General features: G+C 39.1%; 1 protein-coding gene across 1 annotated transcript in view; it reads left to right on the top strand.

The window, feature by feature from the left end:
• gdap2 (ganglioside induced differentiation associated protein 2) overlaps window positions 1-26,094 on the top strand; it is a 106,397-nt gene that overhangs the window by 55,753 nt on the left and 24,550 nt on the right. The window lies entirely within an intron of this gene.

Here is a 26,094-nt window from a genome sequence, read left to right as displayed (position 1 = left end):
GCAAACCTATCTGTCCTCCGTCTTGTTATTTGTTAAAAACCTACTTTTTCAAACTCATCCTAGACCGTTTGTCCGATTTTCACCAAAATTGATCCGTATCGTCTTCAGACCATGCTGACAAATAGTTATGGATTTCGGATTGATAGACAAAACAGTTTTCATATACCACTGCAACAGAGTTGAGCCATGATGCAAAAAATACTCTTGAGGCTGTATCTCTGCAATGCTTTGACATATTGACACCAAACTTTGCATGTGTCATTGTCATCTCAATCTGACTAAACCACATCAGTTTCGTAACAGTGACACCTATTGGTCGAAAGTGATAAACCATTAAACCATTATTATTGACTGTATTTAAAATTTGACTGCTATTTTGCCTAAAATCAACTTAATAGGTCCTTAATGGCTCATTGTTGCAGTTGGCTTGAGACTTCCAGCCATGCTGGCATGTCTTGTCTTCTTCTTTGCGCTTGGCCCCGATAATGGCTGCTTGCAGCTATATTTAGGGGCCAAGCACCGAAGGTGCGGAGGCACCTATTGAAATCGTTAGTGTTCCTATTATTAGGGGCCAAGCACCGAAGGTGCGGAGGCACCTATTGAAATCGTTAGTGTTCCTATTATTAGGGGCCAAGCACCGAAGGTGCGGAGGCACCTATTGAAATTGTTAGTGTTCCTATTATTATTATTCTGCTTCTTCTTCTTCTTCTTCTTTTTCTTCCGCCATAGGAGTCTCTGGCAGCCCATAGAACCGTATGGTAAAAAGTTGTGAAATTTGGCACACTCATAGAGGCCAGTCTGAGCTGTCACTATAGCAAATTTGGTGCCTCTAACTCAATCCCTCTAGCGCCACCACCTGTCCAAAGTTTCACTCATATTTATGCTTATAACTTTTGACCCCTAAGGGCTAGAAACAAAATTCTTTTTTCATCGGATTCCTTGGCTCAAGCCGATTCGATTTCACCCTATGATGTCATTTTCCGGTATGCAAATTTTCCCGCCATTTTGAATTTTCTGAAAAACCTACTTTTTCGAACTCCTCCTAGGCCGTTGCTCCGATTTTCACGAAAATTGAAACAGATCATCTTCAGAGCATGTTGACAAAAAGTTATGGAATTCAAGTTGATTCGTCCAATCGTTTTCAATAAACGCACAAACAAATTTTACGTGGAGGTTGCAAAAACACACTAAAGGCTATATCTCCGCAACGCTTTATCGTATTCAAACCAACCTTGGTACATGTCATCACAAGCATGACTTGAAGCAACATGCAGCGTTTCGGCGCAGCGCCACCTACCTGTCCGGAGATACGAAAAATGCCTATTTTGGCTTATAACTTCTGAACCGTTTATCCAAAAATCATAAAATTGGTCTCATTAGATTCAGGGCGTCATGCCGAGTCGACTGATATCCAATTTTACCATGTCGGCCATTTTGGATGTCGGCCATTTTGAATTATGTGCAAAAATGCTGTATTTTATGAACGCATGAACAGATTGTTATGAAACTTGGTATGGGTCATCACCACGATGCCCTGAAGTAGCCTGAGAAGTTTCGAAACAGCGCCACCTAGTGGAGAAATTTTTTTTTCAAACGCTTATAACTTTGGGTGTGGTTGACATATTTTGATGGGAGTGTGTTTTTTGGTCTCCTGAATCCTTGCCGACTCCAACGATACCAGACTTGCCAGGTTTCGGCATATGGTTTGCGCAGAGTTGTAATTTAGTGCTTAAAAAACATTTGCTGATATCTTCGAAACCGCTAGTCCGATCGAGACGAAACCAGCCTCAGAAGTTCGGAAACATAGGTCGATAGCTATACGCTAATGCCCAAATCTCAAAATATTGATAGTAAGGGGTAGTAAAATCCAATCAAAGTCAGGTGTCAGTCCTTTTTTACGTGTTTTTTCATATAAATGTCTATAACTCCAAAACAAAATGAGATATTTTCACCAAACTTGACACACATATGTATGGGCTCACTATGAGGACACATAAAAAAATTGGTGGGATTGTGCCTCTTGGTGGCGCTATAATAAAACAAAACATGAAATTCCCATTGACTTCAATGCAGTATTATGGTTTAAAATGCTAATGCTATAATTTAAGAATGCATTAGCGTATCGTTACAAAACTCGGTATGTGTCTTCCGCTCCATGTCCTGAAGATACTCAAAAAGTTTCGGGGTAGCGCCACCTTGTGGTCAAAAGTTGTAATAAAATGTACAGAAATGCGAATAACTTTTGATTAAATTAACCCATTGTAATGAAACTGGTCATAATACAGTCAATGGCTCATGCCGAGAACATGGATACCAATTGTGCCATATTTTGCAAACCTATCTGTCCTCCGTCTTGTTATTTGTTAAAAACCTACTTTTTCAAACTCATCCTAGACCGTTTGTCCGATTTTCACCAAAATTGATCCGTATCGTCTTCAGACCATGCTGACAAATAGTTATGGATTTCGGATTGATAGACAAAACAGTTTTCATATACCACTGCTACAGAGTTGAGCCATGATGCAAAAATTACTCTTGAGGCTGTATCTCTGCAATGCTTTGACATATTGACACCAAACTTTGCATGTGTCATTGTCATCTCAATCTGACTAAACCACATCAGTTTCGTAACAGTGACACCTATTGGTCGAAAGTGATAAACCATTAAACCATTATTATTGACTGTATTTAAAATTTGACTGCTATTTTGCCTAAAATCAACTTAATAGGTCCTTAATGGCTCATTGTTGCAGTTGGCTTGAGACTTCCAGCCATGCTGGCATGTCTTGTCTTCTTCTTTGCGCTTGGCCCCGATAATGGCTGCTTGCAGCTATATTTATTATTCTGCTTCTTCTTCTTCTTCTTCTTCTTCTTCTTCTTCTTCTTCCGCCATAGGAGTCTCTGGCAGCCCATAGAACCGTATGGTAAAAAGTTGTGAAATTTGGCACACTCATAGAGGCCAGTCTGAGCTGTCACTATAGCAAATTTGGTGCCTCTAACTCAATCCCTCTAGCGCCACCACCTGTCCAAAGTTTCCCTCATATTTATGCTTATAACTTTTGACCCCTAAGGGCTAGAAACAAAATTCTTTTTTCATCGGATTCCTTGGCTCAAGCCGATTCGATTTCACCCTATGATGTCATTTTCCGGTATGCAAATTTTCCCGCCATTTTGAATTTTCTGAAAAACCTACTTTTTCGAACTCCTCCTAGGCCGTTGCTCCGATTTTCACGAAAATTGAAACAGATCATCTTCAGAGCATGTTGACAAAAAGTTATGGAATTCAAGTTGATTCGTCCAATCGTTTTCAATAAACGCACAAACAAATTTTACGTGGAGGTTGCAAAAACACACTAAAGGCTATATCTCCGCAACGCTTTATCGTATTCAAACCAACCTTGGTACATGTCATCACAAGCATGACTTGAAGCAACATGCAGCGTTTCGGCGCAGCGCCACCTACCTGTCCGGAGATACGAAAAATGCCTATTTTGGCTTATAACTTCTGAACCGTTTATCCAAAAATCATAAAATTGGTCTCATTAGATTCAGGGCGTCATGCCGAGTCGACTGATATCCAATTTTACCATGTCGGCCATTTTGGATGTCGGCCATTTTGAATTATGTGCAAAAATGCTGTATTTTATGAACGCATGAACAGATTGTTATGAAACTTGGTATGGGTCATCACCACGATGCCCTGAAGTAGCCTGAGAAGTTTCGAAACAGCGCCACCTAGTGGAGAATTTTTTTTTTCAAACGCTTATAACTTTGGGTGTGGTTGACATATTTTGATGGGAGTGTGTTTTTTGGTCTCCTGAATCCTTGCCGACTCCAACGATACCAGACTTGCCAGGTTTCGGCATATGGTTTGCGCAGAGTTGTAATTTAGTGCTTAAAAAACATTTGCTGATATCTTCGAAACCGCTAGTCCGATCGAGACGAAACCAGCCTCAGAAGTTCGGAAACATAGGTCGATAGCTATACGCTAATGCCCAAATCTCAAAATATTGATAGTAAGGGGTAGTAAAATCCAATCAAAGTCAGGTGTCAGTCATTTTTTACGTGTTTTTTCATATAAATGTCTATAACTCCAAAACAAAATGAAATATTTTCACCAAACTTGACACACATATGTATGGGCTCACTACGAGGACACATAAAAAAATTGGTGGGATTGTGCCTCTTGGTGGCGCTATAATAAAACAAAACATGAAATTCCCATTGACTTCAATGCAGTATTACGGTTTAAAATGCTAATGCTATAATTTAAGAATGCACTAGTGTATCATTACAAAACTCGGTATGTGTCTTCCGCTCTATGTCCCGAAGATATTCAAAAAGTTTCGGGGCAGCGCCACCTTGTGGTCAAAAGTTGTAATAAAATGTACAAAAATGCTAATAACTTTTGATTAAATTAGCCTATTGTAATGAGACTGGTCATAATACATTCATTGGCTCATGCCGAGAAGATAGATACCAATTTTGCCATATTTTGCAAACATATCTGTGCTCCATCTTGTTATTTGTTAAAAATCTACTTTTTCAAACTCATCCTAGACCGTTTGTCCGATTTTCACCAAAATTGATCCGTATCGTCTTCAGACCATGCTGACAAATACTTATGGATTTCGGATTGATAGACAAAACAGTTTTCATATACCACTGCAACAGAGTTGAGCCATGATGCAAAAATTACTCTTGAGGCTGTATCTCTGCAATGCTTTGACATATTGACACCAAACTTTGCATGTGTCATTGTCATCTCAATCTGACTAAACCACATCAGTTTCGTAACAGTGACACCTATTGGTCGAAAGTGATAAACCATTAAACCATTATTATTGACTGTATTTAAAATTTGACTGCTATTTTGCCTAAAATCAACTTAATAGGTCCTTAATGGCTCATTGTTGCAGTTGGCTTGAGACTTCCAGCCATGCTGGCATGTCTTGTCTTCTTCTTTGCGCTTGGCCCCGATAATGGCTGCTTGCAGCTATATTTAGGGGCCAAGCACCGAAGGTGCGGAGGCACCTATTGAAATCGTTAGTGTTCCTATTATTAGGGGCCAAGCACCGAAGGTGCGGAGGCACCTATTGAAATCGTTAGTGTTCCTATTATTATTAGGGGCCAAGCACCGAAGGTGCGGAGGCACCTATTGAAATCGTTAGTGTTCCTATTATTATTCTGCTTCTTCTTCTTCTTCTTCCGCCATAGGAGTCTCTGGCAGCCCATAGAACCGTATGGTAAAAAGTTGTGAAATTTGGCACACTCATAGAGGCCAGTCTGAGCTGTCACTATAGCAAATTTGGTGCCTCTAACTCAATCCCTCTAGCGCCACCACCTGTCCAAAGTTTCACTCATATTTATGCTTATAACTTTTGACCCCTAAGGGCTAGAAACAAAATTCTTTTTTCATCGGATTCCTTGGCTCAAGCCGATTCGATTTCACCCTATGATGTCATTTTCCGGTATGCAAATTTTCCCGCCATTTTGAATTTTCTGAAAAACCTACTTTTTCGAACTCCTCCTAGGCCGTTGCTCCGATTTTCACGAAAATTGAAACAGATCATCTTCAGAGCATGTTGACAAAAAGTTATGGAATTCAAGTTGATTCGTCCAATCGTTTTCAATAAACGCACAAACAAATTTTACGTGGAGGTTGCAAAAACACACTAAAGGCTATATCTCCGCAACGCTTTATCGTATTCAAACCAACCTTGGTACATGTCATCACAAGCATGACTTGAAGCAACATGCAGCGTTTCGGCGCAGCGCCACCTACCTGTCCGGAGATACGAAAAATGCCTATTTTGGCTTATAACTTCTGAACCGTTTATCCAAAAATCATAAAATTGGTCTCATTAGATTCAGGGCGTCATGCCGAGTCGACTGATATCCAATTTTACCATGTCGGCCATTTTGGATGTCGGCCATTTTGAATTATGTGCAAAAATGCTGTATTTTATGAACGCATGAACAGATTGTTATGAAACTTGGTATGGGTCATCACCACGATGCCCTGAAGTAGCCTGACAAGTTTCGAAACAGCGCCACCTAGTGGAGAATTTTTTTTTTCAAACGCTTATAACTTTGGGTGTGGTTGACATATTTTGATGGGAGTGTGTTTTTTGGTCTCCTGAATCCTTGCCGACTCCAACGATACCAGACTTGCCAGGTTTCGGCATATGGTTTGCGCAGAGTTGTAATTTAGTGCTTAAAAAACATTTGCTGATATCTTCGAAACCGCTAGTCCGATCGAGACGAAACCAGCCTCAGAAGTTCGGAAACATAGGTCGATAGCTATACGCTAATGCCCAAATCTCAAAATATTGATAGTAAGGGGTAGTAAAATCCAATCAAAGTCAGGTGTCAGTCCTTTTTTACGTGTTTTTTCATATAAATGTCTATAACTCCAAAACAAAATGAGATATTTTCACCAAACTTGACACACATATGTATGGGCTCACTATGAGGACACATAAAAAAATTGGTGGGATTGTGCCTCTTGGTGGCGCTATAATAAAACAAAACATGAAATTCCCATTGACTTCAATGCAGTATTATGGTTTAAAATGCTAATGCTATGATTTAAGAATGCACTAGTGTATCATTACAAAACTCGGTATGTGTCTTCCGCTCTATGTCCCGAAGATATTCAAAAAGTTTCGGGGCAGCGCCACCTTGTGGTCAAAAGTTGTAATAAAATGTACAAAAATGCTAATAACTTTTGATTAAATTAGCCTATTGTAATGAGACTGGTCATAATACATTCATTGGCTCATGCCGAGAAGATAGATACCAATTTTGCCATATTTTGCAAACATATCTGTGCTCCATCTTGTTATTTGTTAAAAATCTACTTTTTCAAACTCATCCTAGACCGTTTGTCCGATTTTCACCAAAATTGATCCGTATCGTCTTCAGACCATGCTGACAAATAGTTATGGATTTCGGATTGATAGACAAAACAGTTTTCATATACCACTGCAACAGAGTTGAGCCATGATGCAAAAATTACTCTTGAGGCTGTATCTCTGCAATGCTTTGACATATTGACACCAAACTTTGCATGTGTCATTGTCATCTCAATCTGACTAAACCACATCAGTTTCGTAACAGTGACACCTATTGGTCGAAAGTGATAAACCATTAAACCATTATTATTGACTGTATTTAAAATTTGACTGCTATTTTGCCTAAAATCAACTTAATAGGTCCTTAATGGCTCATTGTTGCAGTTGGCTTGAGACTTCCAGCCATGCTGGCATGTCTTGTCTTCTTCTTTGCGCTTGGCCCCGATAATGGCTGCTTGCAGCTATATTTAGGGGCCAAGCACCGAAGGTGCGGAGGCACCTATTGAAATTGTTAGTGTTCCTATTATTATTATTCTGCTTCTTCTTCTTCTTCTTCTTCTTCTTCCGCCATAGGAGTCTCTGGCAGCCCATAGAACCGTATGGTAAAAAGTTGTGAAATTTGGCACACTCATAGAGGCCAGTCTGAGCTGTCACTATAGCAAATTTGGTGCCTCTAACTCAATCCCTCTAGCGCCACCACCTGTCCAAAGTTTCACTCATATTTATGCTTATAACTTTTGACCCCTAAGGGCTAGAAACAAAATTCTTTTTTCATCGGATTCCTTGGCTCAAGCCGATTCGATTTCACCCTATGATGTCATTTTCCGGTATGCAAATTTTCCCGCCATTTTGAATTTTCTGAAAAACCTACTTTTTCGAACTCCTCCTAGGCCGTTGCTCCGATTTTCACGAAAATTGAAACAGATCATCTTCAGAGCATGTTGACAAAAAGTTATGGAATTCAAGTTGATTCGTCCAATCGTTTTCAATAAACGCACAAACAAATTTTACGTGGAGGTTGCAAAAACACACTAAAGGCTATATCTCCGCAACGCTTTATCGTATTCAAACCAACCTTGGTACATGTCATCACAAGCATGACTTGAAGCAACATGCAGCGTTTCGGCGCAGCGCCACCTACCTGTCCGGAGATATGAAAAATGCCTATTTTGGCTTATAACTTCTGAACCGTTTATCCAAAAATCATAAAATTGGTCTCATTAGATTCAGGGCGTCATGCCGAGTCGACTGATATCCAATTTTACCATGTCGGCCATTTTGGATGTCGGCCATTTTGAATTATGTGCAAAAATGCTGTATTTTATGAACGCATGAACAGATTGTTATGAAACTTGGTATGGGTCATCACCACGATGCCCTGAAGTAGCCTGAGAAGTTTCGAAACAGCGCCACCTAGTGGAGAATTTTTTTTTTCAAACGCTTATAACTTTGGGTGTGGTTGACATATTTTGATGGGAGTGTGTTTTTTGGTCTCCTGAATCCTTGCCGACTCCAACGATACCAGACTTGCCAGGTTTCGGCATATGGTTTGCGCAGAGTTGTAATTTAGTGCTTAAAAAACATTTGCTGATATCTTCGAAACCGCTAGTCCGATCGAGACGAAACCAGCCTCAGAAGTTCGGAAACATAGGTCGATAGCTATACGCTAATGCCCAAATCTCAAAATATTGATAGTAAGGGGTAGTAAAATCCAATCAAAGTCAGGTGTCAGTCCTTTTTTACGTGTTTTTTCATATAAATGTCTATAACTCCAAAACAAAATGAGATATTTTCACCAAACTTGACACACATATGTATGGGCTCACTATGAGGACACATAAAAAAATTGGTGGGATTGTGCCTCTTGGTGGCGCTATAATAAAACAAAACATGAAATTCCCATTGACTTCAATGCAGTATTATGGTTTAAAATGCTAATGCTATAATTTAAGAATGCATTAGCGTATCGTTACAAAACTCGGTATGTGTCTTCCGCTCCATGTCCTGAAGATACTCAAAAAGTTTCGGGGTAGCGCCACCTTGTGGTCAAAAGTTGTAATAAAATGTACAGAAATGCGAATAACTTTTGATTAAATTAACCCATTGTAATGAAACTGGTCATAATACAGTCAATGGCTCATGCCGAGAACATGGATACCAATTGTGCCATATTTTGCAAACCTATCTGTCCTCCGTCTTGTTATTTGTTAAAAACCTACTTTTTCAAACTCATCCTAGACCGTTTGTCCGATTTTCACCAAAATTGATCCGTATCGTCTTCAGACCATGCTGACAAATAGTTATGGATTTCGGATTGATAGACAAAACAGTTTTCGTATACCACTGCAACAGAGTTGAGCCATGATGCAAAAATTACTCTTGAGGCTGTATCTCTGCAATGCTTTGACATATTGACACCAAACTTTGCATGTGTCATTGTCATCTCAATCTGACTAAACCACATCAGTTTCGTAACAGTGACACCTATTGGTCGAAAGTGATAAACCATTAAACCATTATTATTGACTGTATTTAAAATTTGACTGCTATTTTGCCTAAAATCAACTTAATAGGTCCTTAATGGCTCATTGTTGCAGTTGGCTTGAGACTTCCAGCCATGCTGGCATGTCTTGTCTTCTTCTTTGCGCTTGGCCCCGATAATGGCTGCTTGCAGCTATATTTATTATTCTGCTTCTTCTTCTTCTTCTTCTTCTTCTTCTTCTTCTTCTTCCGCCATAGGAGTCTCTGGCAGCCCATAGAACCGTATGGTAAAAAGTTGTGAAATTTGGCACACTCATAGAGGCCAGTCTGAGCTGTCACTATAGCAAATTTGGTGCCTCTAACTCAATCCCTCTAGCGCCACCACCTGTCCAAAGTTTCACTCATATTTATGCTTATAACTTTTGACCCCTAAGGGCTAGAAACAAAATTCTTTTTTCATCGGATTCCTTGGCTCAAGCCGATTCGATTTCACCCTATGATGTCATTTTCCGGTATGCAAATTTTCCCGCCATTTTGAATTTTCTGAAAAACCTACTTTTTCGAACTCCTCCTAGGCCGTTGCTCCGATTTTCACGAAAATTGAAACAGATCATCTTCAGAGCATGTTGACAAAAAGTTATGGAATTCAAGTTGATTCGTCCAATCGTTTTCAATAAACGCACAAACAAATTTTACGTAGAGGTTGCAAAAACACACTAAAGGCTATATCTCCGCAACGCTTTATCGTATTCAAACCAACCTTGGTACATGTCATCACAAGCATGACTTGAAGCAACATGCAGCGTTTCGGCGCAGCGCCACCTACCTGTCCGGAGATACGAAAAATGCCTATTTTGGCTTATAACTTCTGAACCGTTTATCCAAAAATCATAAAATTGGTCTCATTAGATTCAGGGCGTCATGCCGAGTCGACTGATATCCAATTTTACCATGTCGGCCATTTTGGATGTCGGCCATTTTGAATTATGTGCAAAAATGCTGTATTTTATGAACGCATGAACAGATTGTTATGAAACTTGGTATGGGTCATCACCACGATGCCCTGAAGTAGCCTGAGAAGTTTCGAAACAGCGCCACCTAGTGGAGATTTTTTTTTTTCAAACGCTTATAACTTTGGGTGTGGTTGACATATTTTGATGGGAGTGTGTTTTTTGGTCTCCTGAATCCTTGCCGACTCCAACGATACCAGACTTGCCAGGTTTCGGCATATGGTTTGCGCAGAGTTGTAATTTAGTGCTTAAAAAACATTTGCTGATATCTTCGAAACCGCTAGTCCGATCGAGACGAAACCAGCCTCAGAAGTTCGGAAACGTAGGTCGATAGCTATACGCTAATGCCCAAATCTCAAAATATTGATAGTAAGGGGTAGTAAAATCCAATCAAAGTCAGGTGTCAGTCCTTTTTTACGTGTTTTTTCATATAAATGTCTATAACTCCAAAACAAAATGAGATATTTTCACCAAACTTGACACACATATGTATGGGCTCACTATGAGGACACATAAAAAAATTGGTGGGATTGTGCCTCTTGGTGGCGCTATAATAAAACAAAACATGAAATTCCCATTGACTTCAATGCAGTATTATGGTTTAAAATGCTAATGCTATAATTTAAGAATGCATTAGCGTATCGTTACAAAACTCGGTATGTGTCTTCCGCTCCATGTCCTGAAGATACTCAAAAAGTTTCGGGGTAGCGCCACCTTGTGGTCAAAAGTTGTAATAAAATGTACAGAAATGCGAATAACTTTTGATTAAATTAACCCATTGTAATGAAACTGGTCATAATACAGTCAATGGCTCATGCCGAGAACATGGATACCAATTGTGCCATATTTTGCATACCTATCTGTCCTCCGTCTTGTTATTTGTTAAAAACCTACTTTTTCAAACTCATCCTAGACCGTTTGTCCGATTTTCACCAAAATTGATCCGTATCGTCTTCAGACCATGCTGACAAATAGTTATGGATTTCGGATTGATAGACAAAACAGTTTTCATATACCACTGCAACAGAGTTGAGCCATGATGCAAAAATTACTCTTGAGGCTGTATCTCTGCAATGCTTTGACATATTGACACCAAACTTTGCATGTGTCATTGTCATCTCAATCTGACTAAACCACATCAGTTTCGTAACAGTGACACCTATTGGTCGAAAGTGATAAACCATTAAACCATTATTATTGACTGTATTTAAAATTTGACTGCTATTTTGCCTAAAATCAACTTAATAGGTCCTTAATGGCTCATTGTTGCAGTTGGCTTGAGACTTCCAGCCATGCTGGCATGTCTTGTCTTCTTCTTTGCGCTTGGCCCCGATAATGGCTGCTTGCAGCTATATTTAGGGGCCAAGCACCGAAGGTGCGGAGGCACCTATTGAAATCGTTAGTGTTCCTATTATTATTATTCTGCTTCTTCTTCTTCTTCTTCTTCTTCTTCTTCTTCCTCCGCCATAGGAGTCTCTGGCAGCCCATAGAACCGTATGGTAAAAAGTTGTGAAATTTGGCACACTCATAGAGGCCAGTCTGAGCTGTCACTATAGCAAATTTGGTGCCTCTAACTCAATCCCTCTAGCGCCACCACCTGTCCAAAGTTTCACTCATATTTATGCTTATAACTTTTGACCCCTAAGGGCTAGAAACAAAATTCTTTTTTCATCGGATTCCTTGGCTCAAGCCGATTTGATTTCACCCTATGATGTCATTTTCCGGTATGCAAATTTTCCCGCCATTTTGAATTTTCTGAAAAACCTACTTTTTCGAACTCCTCCTAGGCCGTTGCTCCGATTTTCACGAAAATTGAAACAGATCATCTTCAGAGCATGTTGACAAAAAGTTATGGAATTCAAGTTGATTCGTCCAATCGTTTTCAATAAACGCACAAACAAATTTTACGTGGAGGTTGCAAAAACACACTAAAGGCTATATCTCCGCAACGCTTTATCGTATTCAAACCAACCTTGGTACATGTCATCACAAGCATGACTTGAAGCAACATGCAGCGTTTCGGCGCAGCGCCACCTACCTGTCCGGAGATACGAAAAATGCCTATTTTGGCTTATAACTTCTGAACCGTTTATCCAAAAATCATAAAATTGGTCTCATTAGATTCAGGGCGTCATGCCGAGTCGACTGATATCCAATTTTACCATGTCGGCCATTTTGGATGTCGGCCATTTTGAATTATGTGCAAAAATGCTGTATTTTATGAACGCATGAACAGATTGTTATGAAACTTGGTATGGGTCATCACCACGATGCCCTGAAGTAGCCTGAGAAGTTTCGAAACAGCGCCACCTAGTGGAGAATTTTTTTTTTCAAACGCTTATAACTTTGGGTGTGGTTGACATATTTTGATGGGAGTGTGTTTTTTGGTCTCCTGAATCCTTGCCGACTCCAACGATACCAGACTTGCCAGGTTTCGGCATATGGTTTGCGCAGAGTTGTAATTTAGTGCTTAAAAAACATTTGCTGATATCTTCGAAACCGCTAGTCCGATCGAGACGAAACCAGCCTCAGAAGTTCGGAAACATAGGTCGATAGCTATACGCTAATGCCCAAATCTCAAAATATTGATAGTAAGGGGTAGTAAAATCCAATCAAAGTCAGGTGTCAGTCATTTTTTACGTGTTTTTTCATATAAATGTCTATAACTCCAAAACAAAATGAAATATTTTCACCAAACTTGACACACATATGTATGGGCTCACTACGAGGACACATAAAAAAATTGGTGGGATTGTGCCTCTTGGTGGCGCTATAATAAAACAAAACATGAAATTCCCATTGACTTCAATGCAGTATTACGGTTTAAAATGCTAATGCTATAATTTAAGAATGCACTAGTGTATCATTACAAAACTCGGTATGTGTCTTCCGCTCTATGTCCCGAAGATATTCAAAAAGTTTCGGGGCAGCGCCACCTTGTGGTCAAAAGTTGTAATAAAATGTACAAAAATGCTAATAACTTTTGATTAAATTAGCCTATTGTAATGAGACTGGTCATAATACATTCATTGGCTCATGCCGAGAAGATAGATACCAATTTTGCCATATTTTGCAAACCTATCTGTGCTCCATCTTGTTATTTGTTAAAAATCTACTTTTTCAAACTCATCCTAGACCGTTTGTCCGATTTTCACCAAAATTGATCCGTATCGTCTTCAGACCATGCTGACAAATACTTATGGATTTCGGATTGATAGACAAAACAGTTTTCATATACCACTGCAACAGAGTTGAGCCATGATGCAAAAATTACTCTTGAGGCTGTATCTCTGCAATGCTTTGACATATTGACACCAAACTTTGCATGTGTCATTGTCATCTCAATCTGACTAAACCACATCAGTTTCGTAACAGTGACACCTATTGGTCGAAAGTGATAAACCATTAAACCATTATTATTGACTGTATTTAAAATTTGACTGCTATTTTGCCTAAAATCAACTTAATAGGTCCTTAATGGCTCATTGTTGCAGTTGGCTTGAGACTTCCAGCCATGCTGGCATGTCTTGTCTTCTTCTTTGCGCTTGGCCCCGATAATGGCTGCTTGCAGCTATATTTATTCTGCTTCTTCTTCTTCTTCTTCTTCTTCTTCCGCCATAGGAGTCTCTGGCAGCCCATAGAACCGTATGGTAAAAAGTTGTGAAATTTGGCACACTCATAGAGGCCAGTCTGAGCTGTCACTATAGCAAATTTGGTGCCTCTAACTCAATCCCTCTAGCGCCACCACCTGTCCAAAGTTTCACTCATATTTATGCTTATAACTTTTGACCCCTAAGGGCTAGAAACAAAATTCTTTTTTCATCGGATTCCTTGGCTCAAGCCGATTCGATTTCACCCTATGATGTCATTTTCCGGTATGCAAATTTTCCCGCCATTTTGAATTTTCTGAAAAACCTACTTTTTCGAACTCCTCCTAGGCCGTTGCTCCGATTTTCACGAAAATTGAAACAGATCATCTTCAGAGCATGTTGACAAAAAGTTATGGAATTCAAGTTGATTCGTCCAATCGTTTTCAATAAACGCACAAACAAATTTTACGTGGAGGTTGCAAAAACACACTAAAGGCTATATCTCCGCAACGCTTTATCGTATTCAAACCAACCTTGGTACATGTCATCACAAGCATGACTTGAAGCAACATGCAGCGTTTCGGCGCAGCGCCACCTACCTGTCCGGAGATACGAAAAATGCCTATTTTGGCTTATAACTTCTGAACCGTTTATCCAAAAATCATAAAATTGGTCTCATTAGATTCAGGGCGTCATGCCGAGTCGACTGATATCCAATTTTACCATGTCGGCCATTTTGGATGTCGGCCATTTTGAATTATGTGCAAAAATGCTGTATTTTATGAACGCATGAACAGATTGTTATGAAACTTGGTATGGGTCATCACCACGATGCCCTGAAGTAGCCTGAGAAGTTTCGAAACAGCGCCACCTAGTGGAGAATTTTTTTTTTCAAACGCTTATAACTTTGGGTGTGGTTGACATATTTTGATGGGAGTGTGTTTTTTGGTCTCCTGAATCCTTGCCGACTCCAACGATACCAGACTTGCCAGGTTTCGGCATATGGTTTGCGCAGAGTTGTAATTTAGTGCTTAAAAAACATTTGCTGATATCTTCGAAACCGCTAGTCCGATCGAGACGAAACCAGCCTCAGAAGTTCGGAAACATAGGTCGATAGCTATACGCTAATGCCCAAATCTCAAAATATTGATAGTAAGGGGTAGTAAAATCCAATCAAAGTCAGGTGTCAGTCATTTTTTACGTGTTTTTTCATATAAATGTCTATAACTCCAAAACAAAATGAAATATTTTCACCAAACTTGACACACATATGTATGGGCTCACTACGAGGACACATAAAAAAATTGGTGGGATTGTGCCTCTTGGTGGCGCTATAATAAAACAAAACATGAAATTCCCATTGACTTCAATGCAGTATTACGGTTTAAAATGCTAATGCTATAATTTAAGAATGCACTAGTGTATCATTACAAAACTCGGTATGTGTCTTCCGCTCTATGTCCCGAAGATATTCAAAAAGTTTCGGGGCAGCGCCACCTTGTGGTCAAAAGTTGTAATAAAATGTACAAAAATGCTAATAACTTTTGATTAAATTAGCCTATTGTAATGAGACTGGTCATAATACATTCATTGGCTCATGCCGAGAAGATAGATACCAATTTTGCCATATTTTGCAAACCTATCTGTGCTCCATCTTGTTATTTGTTAAAAATCTACTTTTTCAAACTCATCCTAGACCGTTTGTCCGATTTTCACCAAAATTGATCCGTATCGTCTTCAGACCATGCTGACAAATACTTATGGATTTCGGATTGATAGACAAAACAGTTTTCATATACCACTGCAACAGAGTTGAGCCATGATGCAAAAATTACTCTTGAGGCTGTATCTCTGCAATGCTTTGACATATTGACACCAAACTTTGCATGTGTCATTGTCATCTCAATCTGACTAAACCACATCAGTTTCGTAACAGTGACACCTATTGGTCGAAAGTGATAAACCATTAAACCATTATTATTGACTGTATTTAAAATTTGACTGCTATTTTGCCTAAAATCAACTTAATAGGTCCTTAATGGCTCATTGTTGCAGTTGGCTTGAGACTTCCAGCCATGCTGGCATGTCTTGTCTTCTTCTTTGCGCTTGGCCCCGATAATGGCTGCTTGCAGCTATATTTAGGGGCCAAGCACCGAAGGTGCGGAGGCACCTATTGAAATCGTTAGTGTTCCTATTATTATTATTCTGCTTCTTCTTCTTCTTCTTCTTCTTCTTCTTCTTCTTCTTCCGCCATAGGAGTCTCTGGCAGCCCATAGAACCGTATGGTAAAAAGTTGTGAAATTTGGCACACTCATAGAGGCCAGTCTGAGCTGTCACTATAGCAAATTTGGTGCCTCTAACTCAATCCCTCTAGCGCCACCACCTGTCCAAAGTTTCACTCATATTTATGCTTATAACTTTTGACCCCTAAGGGCTAGAAACAAAATTCTTTTTTCATCGGATTCCTTGGCTCAAGCCGATTCGATTTCACCCTATGATGTCATTTTCCGGTATGCAAATTTTCCCGCCATTTTGAATTTTCTGAAAAACCTACTTTTTCGAACTCCTCCTAGGCCGTTGCTCCGATTTTCACGAAAATTGAAACAGATCATCTTCAGAGCATGTTGACAAAAAGTTATGGAATTCAAGTTGATTCGTCCAATCGTTTTCAATAAACGCACAAACAAATTTTACGTGGAGGTTGCAAAAACACACTAAAGGCTATATCTCCGCAACGCTTTATCGTATTCAAACCAACCTTGGTACATGTCATCACAAGCATGACTTGAAGCAACATGCAGCGTTTCGGCGCAGCGCCACCTACCTGTCCGGAGATACGAAAAATGCCTATTTTGGCTTATAACTTCTGAACCGTTTATCCAAAAATCATAAAATTGGTCTCATTAGATTCAGGGCGTCATGCCGAGTCGACTGATATCCAATTTTACCATGTCGGCCATTTTGGATGTCGGCCATTTTGAATTATGTGCAAAAATGCTGTATTTTATGAACGCATGAACAGATTGTTATGAAACTTGGTATGGGTCATCACCACGATGCCCTGAAGTAGCCTGAGAAGTTTCGAAACAGCGCCACCTAGTGGAGAATTTTTTTTTTCAAACGCTTATAACTTTGGGTGTGGTTGACATATTTTGATGGGAGTGTGTTTTTTGGTCTCCTGAATCCTTGCCGACTCCAACGATACCAGACTTGCCAGGTTTCGGCATATGGTTTGCGCAGAGTTGTAATTTAGTGCTTAAAAAACATTTGCTGATATCTTCGAAACCGCTAGTCCGATCGAGACGAAACCAGCCTCAGAAGTTCGGAAACATAGGTCGATAGCTATACGCTAATGCCCAAATCTCAAAATATTGATAGTAAGGGGTAGTAAAATCCAATCAAAGTCAGGTGTCAGTCCTTTTTTACGTGTTTTTTCATATAAATGTCTATAACTCCAAAACAAAATGAGATATTTTCACCAAACTTGACACACATATGTATGGGCTCACTATGAGGACACATAAAAAAATTGGTGGGATTGTGCCTCTTGGTGGCGCTATAATAAAACAAAACATGAAATTCCCATTGACTTCAATGCAGTATTATGGTTTAAAATGCTAATGCTATAATTTAAGAATGCATTAGCGTATCGTTACAAAACTCGGTATGTGTCTTCCGCTCCATGTCCTGAAGATACTCAAAAAGTTTCGGGGTAGCGCCACCTTGTGGTCAAAAGTTGTAATAAAATGTACAGAAATGCGAATAACTTTTGATTAAATTAACCCATTGTAATGAAACTGGTCATAATACAGTCAATGGCTCATGCCGAGAACATGGATACCAATTGTGCCATATTTTGCAAACCTATCTGTCCTCCGTCTTGTTATTTGTTAAAAACCTACTTTTTCAAACTCATCCTAGACCGTTTGTCCGATTTTCACCAAAATTGATCCGTATCGTCTTCAGACCATGCTGACAAATAGTTATGGATTTCGGATTGATAGACAAAACAGTTTTCATATACCACTGCAACAGAGTTGAGCCATGATGCAAAAATTACTCTTGAGGCTGTATCTCTGCAATGCTTTGACATATTGACACCAAACTTTGCATGTGTCATTGTCATCTCAATCTGACTAAACCACATCAGTTTCGTAACAGTGACACCTATTGGTCGAAAGTGATAAACCATTAAACCATTATTATTGACTGTATTTAAAATTTGACTGCTATTTTGCCTAAAATCAACTTAATAGGTCCTTAATGGCTCATTGTTGCAGTTGGCTTGAGACTTCCAGCCATGCTGGCATGTCTTGTCTTCTTCTTTGCGCTTGGCCCCGATAATGGCTGCTTGCAGCTATATTTATTATTCTGCTTCTTCCGCCATAGGAGTCTCTGGCAGCCCATAGAACCGTATGGTAAAAAGTTGTGAAATTTGGCACACTCATAGAGGCCAGTCTGAGCTGTCACTATAGCAAATTTGGTGCCTCTAACTCAATCCCTCTAGCGCCACCACCTGTCCAAAGTTTCACTCATATTTACGCTTATAACTTTTGACCCCTAAGGGCTAGAAACAAAATTCTTTTTTCATCGGATTCCTTGGCTCAAGCCGATTCGATTTCACCCTATGATGTCATTTTCCGGTATGCAAATTTTCCCGCCATTTTGAATTTTCTGAAAAACCTACTTTTTCGAACTCCTCCTAGGCCGTTGCTCCGATTTTCACGAAAATTGAAACAGATCATCTTCAGAGCATGTTGACAAAAAGTTATGGAATTCAAGTTGATTCGTCCAATCGTTTTCAATAAACGCACAAACAAATTTTACGTGGAGGTTGCAAAAACACACTAAAGGCTATATCTCCGCAACGCTTTATCGTATTCAAACCAACCTTGGTACATGTCATCACAAGCATGACTTGAAGCAACATGCAGCGTTTCGGCGCAGCGCCACCTACCTGTCCGGAGATACGAAAAATGCCTATTTTGGCTTATAACTTCTGAACCGTTTATCCAAAAATCATAAAATTGGTCTCATTAGATTCAGGGCGTCATGCCGAGTCGACTGATATCCAATTTTACCATGTCGGCCATTTTGGATGTCGGCCATTTTGAATTATGTGCAAAAATGCTGTATTTTATGAACGCATGAACAGATTGTTATGAAACTTGGTATGGGTCATCACCACGATGCCCTGAAGTAGCCTGAGAAGTTTCGAAACAGCGCCACCTAGTGGAGAATTTTTTTTTTCAAACGCTTATAACTTTGGGTGTGGTTGACATATTTTGATGGAAGTGTGTTTTTTGGTCTCCTGAATCCTTGCCGACTCCAACGATACCAGACTTGCCCGGTTTCGGCATATGGTTTGCGCAGAGTTGTAATTTAGTGCTTAAAAAACATTTGCTGATATCTTCGAAACTGTAGTCCGATCGAGACGAAACCAGCCTCAGAAGTTCGGAAACATAGGTCGATAGCTATACGCTAATGCCCAAATCTCAAAATATTGATAGTAAGGGGTAGTAAAATCCAATCAAAGTCAGGTGTCAGTCATTTTTTACGTGTTTTTTCATATAAATGTCTATAACTCCAAAACAAAATGAAATATTTTCACCAAACTTGACACACATATGTATGGGCTCACTACGAGGACACATAAAAAAATTGGTGGGATTGTGCCTCTTGGTGGCGCTATAATAAAACAAAACATGAAATTCCCATTGACTTCAATGCAGTATTACGGTTTAAAATGCTAATGCTATAATTTAAGAATGCACTAGTGTATCATTACAAAACTCGGTATGTGTCTTCCGCTCTATGTCCCGAACATATTCAAAAAGTTTCGGGGCAGCGCCACCTTGTGGTCAAAAGTTGTAATAAAATGTACAAAAATGCTAATAACTTTTGATTAAATTAGCCTATTGTAATGAGACTGGTCATAATACATTCATTGGCTCATGCCGAGAAGATAGATACCAATTTTGCCATATTTTGCAAACATATCTGTGCTCCATCTTGTTATTTGTTAAAAATTTACTTTTTCAAACTCATCCTAGACCGTTTGTCCGATTTTCACCAAAATTGATCCGTATCGTCTTCAGACCATGCTGACAAATAGTTATGGATTTCGGATTGATAGACAAAACAGTTTTCATATACCACTGCAACAGAGTTGAGCCATGATGCAAAAATTACTCTTGAGGCTGTATCTCTGCAATGCTTTGACATATTGACACCAAACTTTGCATGTGTCATTGTCATCTCAATCTGACTAAACCACATCAGTTTCGTAACAGTGACACCTATTGGTCGAAAGTGATAAACCATTAAACCATTATTATTGACTGTATTTAAAATTTGACTGCTATTTTGCCTAAAATCAACTTAATAGGTCCTTAATGGCTCATTGTTGCAGTTGGCTTGAGACTTCCAGCCATGCTGGCATGTCTTGTCTTCTTCTTTGCGCTTGGCCCCGATAATGGCTGCTTGCAGCTATATTTAGGGGCCAAGCACCGAAGGTGCGGAGGCACCTATTGAAATCGTTAGTGTTCCTATTATTAGGGGCCAAGCACCGAAGGTGCGGAGGCACCTATTGAAATCGTTAGTGTTCCTATTATTAGGGGCCAAGCACCGAAGGTGCGGAGGCACCTATTGAAATTGTTAGTGTTCCTATTATTATTATTCTGCTTCTTCTTCTTCTTCTTCTTCTTTTTCTTTTTCTTCCGCCATAGGAGTCTCTGGCAGCCCATAGAACCGTATGGTAAAAAGTTGTGAAATTTGGCACACTCATAGAGGCCAGTCTGAGCTGTCACTATAGCAAATTTGGTGCCTCTAACTCAATCCCTCTAGCGCCACCACCTGTCCAAAGTTTCACTCATATTTATGCTTATAACTTTTGACCCCTAAGGGCTAGAAACAAAATTCTTTTTTCATCGGATTCCTTGGCTCAAGCCGATTCGATTTCACCCTATGATGTCATTTTCCGGTATGCAAATTTTCCCGCCATTTTGAATTTTCTGAAAAACCTACTTTTTCGAACTCCTCCTAGGCCGTTGCTCTGATTTTCACGAAAATTGAAACAGATCATCTTCAGAGCATGTTGACAAAAAGTTATGGAATTCAAGTTGATTCGTCCAATCGTTTTCAATAAACGCACAAACAAATTTTACGTGGAGGTTGCAAAAACACACTAAAGGCTATATCTCCGCAACGCTTTATCGTATTCAAACCAACCTTGGTACATGTCATCACAAGCATGACTTGAAGCAACATGCAGCGTTTCGGCGCAGCGCCACCTACCTGTCCGGAGATACGAAAAATGCCTATTTTGGCTTATAACTTCTGAACCGTTTATCCAAAAATCATAAAATTGGTCTCATTAGATTCAGGGCGTCATGCCGAGTCGACTGATATCCAATTTTACCATGTCGGCCATTTTGGATGTCGGCCATTTTGAATTATGTGCAAAAATGCTGTATTTTATGAACGCATGAACGGATTGTTATGAAACTTGGTATGGGTCATCACCACGATGCCCTGAAGTAGCCTGAGAAGTTTCGAAACAGCGCCACCTAGTGGAGAATTTTTTTTTTCAAACGCTTATAACTTTGGGTGTGGTTGACATATTTTGATGGGAGTGTGTTTTTTGGTCTCCTGAATCCTTGCCGACTCCAACGATACCAGACTTGCCAGGTTTCGGCATATGGTTTGCGCAGAGTTGTAATTTAGTGCTTAAAAAACATTTGCTGATATCTTCGAAACCGCTAGTCCGATCGAGACGAAACCAGCCTCAGAAGTTCGGAAACATAGGTCGATAGCTATACGCTAATGCCCAAATCTCAAAATATTGATAGTAAGGGGTAGTAAAATCCAATCAAAGTCAGGTGTCAGTCCTTTTTTACGTGTTTTTTCATATAAATGTCTATAACTCCAAAACAAAATGAGATATATTCACCAAACTTGACACACATATGTATGGGCTCACTATGAGGACACATAAAAAAATTGGTGGGATTGTGCCTCTTGGTGGCGCTATAATAAAACAAAACATGAAATTCCCATTGACTTCAATGCAGTATTATGGTTTAAAATGCTAATGCTATAATTTAAGAATGCATTAGCGTATCGTTACAAAACTCGGTATGTGTCTTCCGCTCCATGTCCTGAAGATACTCAAAAAGTTTCGGGGTAGCGCCACCTTGTGGTCAAAAGTTGTAATAAAATGTACAGAAATGCGAATAACTTTTGATTAAATTAACCCATTGTAATGAAACTGGTCATAATACAGTCAATGGCTCATGCCGAGAACATGGATACCAATTGTGCCATATTTTGCAAACCTATCTGTCCTCCGTCTTGTTATTTGTTAAAAACCTACTTTTTCAAACTCATCCTAGACCGTTTGTCCGATTTTCACCAAAATTGATCCGTATCGTCTTCAGACCATGCTGACAAATAGTTATGGATTTCGGATTGATAGACAAAACAGTTTTCATATACCACTGCAACAGAGTTGAGCCATGATGCAAAAATTACTCTTGAGGCTGTATCTCTGCAATGCTTTGACATATTGACACCAAACTTTGCATGTGTCATTGTCATCTCAATCTGACTAAACCACATCAGTTTCGTAACAGTGACACCTATTGGTCGAAAGTGATAAACCATTAAACCATTATTATTGACTGTATTTAAAATTTGACTGCTATTTTGCCTAAAATCAACTTAATAGGTCCTTAATGGCTCATTGTTGCAGTTGGCTTGAGACTTCCAGCCATGCTGGCATGTCTTGTCTTCTTCTTTGCGCTTGGCCCCGATAATGGCTGCTTGTTATTATTCTGCTTCTTCTTCTTCTTCCGCCATAGGAGTCTCTGGCAGCCCATAGAACCGTATGGTAAAAAGTTGTGAAATTTGGCACACTCATAGAGGCCAGTCTGAGCTGTCACTATAGCAAATTTGGTGCCTCTAACTCAATCCCTCTAGCGCCACCACCTGTCCAAAGTTTCACTCATATTTATGCTTATAACTTTTGACCCCTAAGGGCTAGAAACAAAATTCTTTTTTCATCGGATTCCTTGGCTCAAGCCGATTCGATTTCACCCTATGATGTCATTTTCCGGTATGCAAATTTTCCCGCCATTTTGAATTTTCTGAAAAACCTACTTTTTCGAACTCCTCCTAGGCCGTTGCTCCGATTTTCACGAAAATTGAAACAGATCATCTTCAGAGCATGTTGACAAAAAGTTATGGAATTCAAGTTGATTCGTCCAATCGTTTTCAATAAACGCACAAACAAATTTTACGTGGAGGTTGCAAAAACACACTAAAGGCTATATTTCCGCAACGCTTTATCGTATTCAAACCAACCTTGGTACATGTCATCACAAGCATGACTTGAAGCAACATGCAGCGTTTCGGCGCAGCGCCACCTACCTGTCCGGAGATACGAAAAATGCCTATTTTGGCTTATAACTTCTGAACCGTTTATCCAAAAATCATAAAATTGGTCTCATTAGATTCAGGGCGTCATGCCGAGTCGACTGATATCCAATTTTACCATGTCGGCCATTTTGGATGTCGGCCATTTTGAATTATGTGCAAAAATGCTGTATTTTATGAACGCATGAACAGATTGTTATGAAACTTGGTATGGGTCATCACCACGATGCCCTGAAGTAGCCTGAGAAGTTTCGAAACAGCGCCACCTAGTGGAGAATTTTTTTTTTCAAACGCTTATAACTTTGGGTGTGGTTGACATATTTTGATGGGAGTGTGTTTTTTGGTCTCCTGAATCCTTGCCGACTCCAACGATACCAGACTTGCCAGGTTTCGGCATATGGTTTGCGCAGAGTTGTAATTTAGTGCTTAAAAAACATTTGCTGATATCTTCGAAACCGCTAGTCCGATCGAGACGAAACCAGCCTCAGAAGTTCGGAAACATAGGTCGATAGCTATACGCTAATGCCCAAATCTCAAAATATTGATAGTAAGGGGTAGTAAAATCCAATCAAAGTCAGGTGTCAGTCATTTTTTACGTGTTTTTTCATATAAATGTCTATAACTCCAAAACAAAATGAAATATTTTCACCAAACTTGACACACATATGTATGGGCTCACTACGAGGACACATAAAAAAATTGGTGGGATTGTGCCTCTTGGTGGCGCTATAATAAAACAAAACATGAAATTCCCATTGACTTCAATGCAGTATTACGGTTTAAAATGCTAATGCTATAATTTAAGAATGCACTAGTGTATCGTTACAAAACTCGGTATGTGTCTTCCGCTCTATGTCCCGAAGATATTCAAAAAGTTTCGGGGCAGCGCCACCTTGTGGTCAAAAGTTGTAATAAAATGTACAAAAATGCTAATAACTTTTGATTAAATTAGCCTATTGTAATGAGACTGGTCATAATACATTCATTGGCTCATGCCGAGAAGATAGATACCAATTTTGCCATATTTTGCAAACCTATCTGTGCTCCATCTTGTTATTTGTTAAAAATCTACTTTTTCAAACTCATCCTAGACCGTTTGTCCGATTTTCACCAAAATTGATCCGTATCGTCTTCAGACCATGCTGACAAATACTTATGGATTTCGGATTGATAGACAAAACAGTTTTCATATACCACTGCAACAGAGTTGAGCCATGATGCAAAAATTACTCTTGAGGCTGTATCTCTGCAATGCTTTGACATATTGACACCAAACTTTGCATGTGTCATTGTCATCTCAATCTGACTAAACCACATCAGTTTCGTAACAGTGACACCTATTGGTCGAAAGTGATAAACCATTAAACCATTATTATTGACTGTATTTAAAATTTGACTGCTATTTTGCCTAAAATCAACTTAATAGGTCCTTAATGGCTCATTGTTGCAGTTGGCTTGAGACTTCCAGCCATGCTGGCATGTCTTGTCTTCTTCTTTGCGCTTGGCCCCGATAATGGCTGCTTGCAGCTATATTTTATTAATGTTGTTAGTATTATTTCTGTTGAAGATGAGCCTTAACCGTTAAAGGCAATGAGGTGACCGAGACAACAGGAATCCATTTGCCAAAAGGATTTTGAAAAAATTAAATAAAAAATAGAATAAAGTCCCTTGGTGCTGAAAAATAACATTACAAACAAAAATAAATCAAATTAGACAGTACAGTACAGTACAGGGGCCTATTGCACAAAACTAGGATAAGGGAATATGCCGGGATATCTTGGTGATCTTGTCATCTGCATGCGAAATTTAGTACACCGTTGTTGTGTTAACGTACATTGAAGGCACACTCACACCAAGAATGAAAATGATAACGAAAGATAACTGTATATTAGCGGATAAAATGAGCCAGGATCACCAAGATATCCCGGCTTAATCCCTTATCCTAGTTTTGTGCAATAGGCCCCAGGTTCGTGCCAAATTGCAACAGTCTATTGCTGACTAACATTACACACTCCAAACAGACAAAATGGCAGTACCTGGCTCACGCCGCCACCACCACCATACTGATTATGACTGGCCATCTTAATGCCATGGCCCACCTACGGAACATACCTAATCATAGAGAAGTCGAACATAACAAACCTAACATTTACACAACATTTAACCCTCATATTTTTATGCATAATACTCTTAAATATATACTTTTATATCATCAATATATCAATATGAATGTATAGTGTGTGTGCACATGTAAAATGCCGGAACGTGCCCCACACTCCGTACAGTCCGTAGCTTTGTGACCGTTACTTTACCTTTTAGTATTTATTAATATTTTGATATATATATATATATATATATATATATATATATATATATATATATATATATATATATATATATATATATATATATATATATATATATAATATGAGCATTTGTAATTTTTAGTAGTTCAGTTTTAGGAACTTTAGTACTTATTTCAGTTATAGTTGCTAAATAAATGTTTCTAATTTCTTTCATTTCTAATTTTTTTAAGTGCTTAATTTAATATTTATATTTAATATAATTCCAGCTTTATTTCAGTAACAATTTTTTTTAATGGTTTTAGTTTACAAATAACAACACTGTTATTTATATGATATATTTGTAGCCTACTCAAAGCTTTTTTTGTACCTTATATGATTTTCTGGATGTTCTGTATGTGATATATGTTGGGTTATA

The sequence above is a fragment of the Pseudorasbora parva genome, chromosome 5, assembly GCF_024679245.1.
Source record: "Pseudorasbora parva isolate DD20220531a chromosome 5, ASM2467924v1, whole genome shotgun sequence".
Lineage (NCBI taxonomy): Eukaryota > Metazoa > Chordata > Actinopteri > Cypriniformes > Gobionidae > Pseudorasbora > Pseudorasbora parva.
This window is presented reverse-complemented; position numbering and strand designations above follow the sequence as displayed.